This window comes from Lethenteron reissneri, chromosome 66 (genome assembly GCF_015708825.2).
Source record: "Lethenteron reissneri isolate LAM-NWPU_2019-01 chromosome 66, ASM1570882v1, whole genome shotgun sequence".
NCBI lineage: Eukaryota > Metazoa > Chordata > Hyperoartia > Petromyzontiformes > Petromyzontidae > Lethenteron > Lethenteron reissneri.
The window spans coordinates 66,651-72,199 of NC_083844.1; positions in this window are offsets into that span (position 1 = coordinate 66,651).

Genomic DNA, 5,549 nt, shown 5'->3' on the forward strand with positions numbered 1-5,549 from the left:
TCAACCTCCTTTCTAACAAGAAACCAGATCCACACGTTAAAAGGTTAGACGTTGACAAGGTTGTTATTAATCTGAGTAATAGCCCAATGTGCGATGGTCTAAAGTCGGTTTTGGCTAAAGAGGTTGAACTTCTCAGTCACCCCCAAACACATTCAGTGGATGACGTTATTGCCCAGGTCGATGTCGCTCTTAAGGGTTGGGGCGCATCGCTGCAGACGTTACAAGATCTGAAATGTGCTGCAACCCTCAAAAGCGCTAAGATACCAGTCAGCAACATCAGTGAGGATGAACGTTTTTGTGGTTTTTGATTATTTTTATTCACTTTATTTTTCTATCTACATGACTTTGCCGAAAGAACCAAAGAATATTTACAAAAAAATGTATTTTGTGTGTGTGTGTAATTTGTTTACCTTTGCTATACTTTGCACTCCTATCGTGTTTACTGTATTGCTTGGGGTTATTGTAGCAGCCAAATAATAAATGAACGTCGTAGCGGTACACCGTTGCGCTGTATGAAATAATCATCACATTTTTGGCAAAAGTTATTTATTTCCTCGTGATTCGAGACACCAGACAGAAGGATATTTTGGGGTGGTGGTGGTGCGTCAAAATCAGTTGTCGTGATGCCAAGCGGTGGGAAGACGGAACGTGACATGAGCCAGCACTGAACACGAAGCTTCGCAGTCTGTTGCCGTACAGCGGCGCCCAGTCTGATGACGATCGGCTGCTCCGTGCTCCAGTGGCAAGATTGGACTCCTCGTGCCCCTAGAGACTCGGTCGGACGGTGCCTCGATACGACTCGTGGTGTCGCCACCGCACGTTCGGAATGGGGGACGCGGCTGCTGAATCTGAGTGCAAACTTTGATGGAGAGTCCTGCAGCTCACTCAAGGGGCAACGGCGACATCATCGGGACTATGAAAAATAAGAATCGGTTTTACTCTTTATGGGAATGAAACAGGAGGTGTTAAGATGTTCAAACACCAGATAGATTATAGCTTTTGCAAGGAATCAGGTTACTGCATTAACCACGCGTACTAACATGCAAACAAACACTCTCTGATAACATTTAATCATTGTCTTTGATCCTGATTGGTCTACCCCAGAGACAGCTTCTTCATGGCCTAGTATCACCAGTGTCAGACCAGAGAACAACACCAAAAGGCGACCAGTACAAAGACAATGCAGTGCAAGAGCATTTATAGCTCGGGGTGAGTAGCTATATCATTGGACCTTTTGCCAGAATCAAAGTATAAAAAAATAGGAATCGGTTTTACCCTTTCTGGCAATAAAACAGGAGCTGTTAAGATGTTCACACACCAAATAGATGATTACTTTTTGCAAGGAATCAAGTTACTGCATTAACCACGCGTACTTGTGTTGAACACGCAAACAAACACGCTCTGATAGTAATCACATCGTCAGGACTGTGTTACGAGGACCCGGTGTGTTGCTATGCTGCACGGGTGTACTGCCAATACGTACAAATAACAATGACCGACTGCCTCCTTGCGCAGGGATGAACCCGGCCCAGCCCGAGTTCATGCGCGCACGCGCGGCAAGCGCAGGGCGAGGGGGAATAGAGCGGAGTGCGGGCGGTCGAGCGACTCCGACGAGGAGTGGACGGGGAGGAGGAAGAGGAAGGAGGTGGCGATGCACGGAGGACGAAGAGGCAAACGTAAAAGGGCGCTTGCAGACCGTGCAGAGACCCCCTGTAGACTCACACAGAGACCCCCTGTAGACTCACACAGAGACCCCTGTAGACTCACACAGAGGCCCCCTGTATACTCACGCAGAAACCCCCTGAAGACTCACAAAGAGACCCTGTGTAGAATCACACAGAGACCCCTGTAGACTCACACAGAGACCCCTGTAGACTCACACAGAGACCCCTCTCGACTCACGCAGAGACCCCCTGTAGACTCACACAGAGACCCCCTGTAGACTCACACAGAGACCCCCTGTAGACTCACATAGAACCCCTATAGACTCACACAGACCCCCTGTAGACTACACAGAGACCCCCTGTAGACTCACCAGAGACCCCTGTAGACTCACGCAGAGACCCCCTGTAGACTCACGCAGAGACCCCCTGTAGACTCACCAGAGACCCCCTGTAGACTCCACAGAGACCCCCTGTAGACTCACAGACCCCCTGTAGACTCACACAGAGACCCCCTGTAGACTCACACAGAGACCCCTGTAGACTCACACAGAAACCCCCTGTAGACTCACACAGAGACCCCCTGTAGACTCACGCAGAGACCCCTGTAGACTCACACAGAAACCCCCTGTAGACTCACGCAGAGACCCCCTGTAGACTCACACAGAGACCCCTGTAGACTCACGCAGAGACCCCTGTAGACTCACACAGAGACCCCTGTAGACTTACGCAGAGACCCCCTGTAGACTCATGCAGAGATCCCCTGTAGACTCACGCAGAGACCCCCTGTAGACTCACACAGAGACCCCCTGTAGACTCACACAGAGACCCCCTGTAGACTCACGCAGAGACCCCTGTAGACTCACACAGAGACCCCCTGTAGACTCACATAGACCCCTGTAGACTCACACAGAGACCCCCTGTAGACTCACACAGAGACCCCCTGTAGACTCACACAGAAACCCCCTGTAGACTCACACAGAGACCCCCTGTAGACTCACGCAGAGACCCCTGTAGACTCACACAGAAACCCCCTGTAGACTCACACAGAGACCCCCTGAAGAGACCCCTAACTCACACAAAGACCCCTGTAGACTCACACAGAGACCCCTGTAGACTCACAGAGACCCCCTGTAGACTCACGCAGAGACCCCTGTAGACTCACACAGAGACCCCCTGTAGACTCACGCAGAGACCCCTGTAGACTCGCTTGATGAAGCTGGTTGTAATCACCAGCGGAACCAAGTTAAATGCCCGCTCACGGCCAACACCAGTGACGACGATCCGAACCGGTCCTGAGCCTCCCCTAGGTTGACTCAGCGTCAAAATGAGTACCCGGTGCAGTGGTGTGTAGTAAACATCACAACTGGGGAGACAAAGACGGTCGGGCGTGTTGCTAGCTGCCCATCCCCCCGTGTGCCGTGCTGGCCTTCGTAGATGCTGCTTGCTGACAGCACTTGACCGCAACAGTCTGTGAAGGCTACACGGGGCATCTTTTTAATTGTGGACCGAGTTGGCACAGTCGCGGGCACAGGTGGTGCATCTGGCAGTCATCTCAGTAAACCTATGGCACCTGCAGGGTCCGTCTCGTGACCTGCACCTAGCCTGGCACAACAGTCAACCCATGGCATGGCACCTGGTTCTGTCCTGTGACAACAGTCTGTTAAGGCGGCACAGGGGAGATCATTGACTTTTTGGTAAATATGTGAGTGAGTAAATGTTTGCATGCGTAAATACGCGTGTGGGTGTGTTCACACGTGTGTGTGTGTGTGTTAATGCATTTCCGTGTGTTCACACGTGTGTGCGTGTGTTAACGCGTGTGCATATGGGGAGCGGTAGTGTAGCGGTTAGCGCGCTGCGCTATGAACCCGGCGACCCGGGTTCGATTCCCGCTCACGGTCAACACCAGTGACGATTATTTGAACCGGTCCTGTGCCTCCCCTATGTCGGCTCAGCCTCAACTGAGTACCTGGTGCGGTGTGTAAACATCACCACTGGGGAGACAAAGACGGTCGGGCGTGGTGCTGGCCACCCACCCCCTCGTGTACCGTTCTGGCCTTCATAGGTGCTCACTAACAGCACTTGCCCCTACAGTCTGTTAAGGCTATACGGGGGAGCTTTGTCCTTGCATATGTTCATGCGTGTCCGTGTGTTCACACGTGTGTGCGTGTGTTCACGTGTGTGCGTGTGTTCACGTGTGTGCGTGTGTTCACGTGTGTGCGTGTGTTCACGCAGGAGGAGGCAAGGGGGCTGCTTCACGCTGGGCCACCGTGGGAGAGTCTCACGCGAGGGCAGCTCCAGCAAGCGCAAGGTCTCTGTGCACAGCGCACGGCACTCCTCTCGTTACATCTGCTGCTGCTGTTGTCTTTAGTTTGTTGTCCTTCCCCCGCACCTCCCATTAGCGAGGTTGGCTACGTACGGTGACAAAGAATCAACGTACATACATACTACTAGACACTGCTATACCAGGGACGTGCAGTCAGGGGAGGCAGGCGAGGCAGAGCCTCACCTGTCATATACTCCAATGAAAATAGCTGTTAGGGGCCGTCCATAAATGACGTCACGTGATTTTTGACGATTTTTGACCCCCCCCCCTCGTCACACAGCGTCACAAAAAGTCAGACCCCCCTCAAATATGACGTCACAAAGCTCTGCCCCCACCCCCAAAAAAAAAAACATGCTTCAAATCGCTTTCAACTATTGTCATTGTAGTGCGTATTTAATGTGGCGCTGCACTCTGATGTTGTAGGAGAAAACATTTATTTAAAAGTCGAAATAATTAAGTAGAACGTGTTGTCTATATTTATTTAAAGTTGTGCATTTTGATGTGACGTCACATTTCTCAACCCCCCCCCCCTCGTCACACATCGTCACAAACGTCTGACCCCCCCTCCCCCCCAGGTGCGTGACGTCATTTATGGACGGCCCCTTACGAAAGTGAAAAAAATGTTCCACTGATTTGTGTTATAAATGTAATTTCTGTATAATTCCAATCATTACAGAGATAGTAACAGGCACGCGCTTATTGCCCGCGCTCCATCCAGTTTCTGAGGGGTTGCGCAATCAAGGGGAGGCTGAGCTTGTCGCTGCCTCACCTCTCGTCTCCCTGTATTTGCAGCGGAGCGCCGCAAATTTGGCGATTTTGACTGTCAAAATGATTGGAATCGTACAGAAATGACGTAACACAGATCAGTGGAAAAATCTAAATTTTTTAATCCTTTATATTAAGTTCACTTGCTTGCTTGCTTGCGCGCTTACGACCGTGCAAATCTTTCGGTCGTTTTTTAACCCACTTCCGTGATCCAATCGAGCTGACATTTTGCACACAGACTCGTTGTGCGTGACAATTTATTTTCGTGAAAATTTTTTCCATAACTTTACACTTTTTAGGAATTTTTTTTTAATATTTAATTACCAATTGCTTAATGGTGGCAGGCAATCATCTGACCCATAGGTGGCAGCCATCTCAAACCAGAGGACGAGAGGACTCTAGCCGCCATGCATATAAAGGATTTATAGTGAAAAACTTTGTTTTTATGGGTTAACTTTTTACTTTGTACTTTTCGTAACAGCTATTTCCATTGGAGTATAACAGGTGAGGCTGTGCCTCCCCTAACTCGCCTCACCACGGGGAGAGAGAAAAAAAGACGAAGACTCCAAATATACAGCAGCAGGCGTCAGGGTCAGGATCGAACCCATGACCTCCTGCGTACCAGGCGAGGTTGTTAACATCTCCTAGCCACCATGCCCCTCTGCATGGCACTCTGGTACAACGTTTGGGCTTATTATTATAATTAGTTTATTAATTAGTTTAGTTGTGAAGAGGCTTGGCCTGCCATACCCACCGAGGTTCAGCATGACGGCATGGTTCTGCTTGATGTATGAATA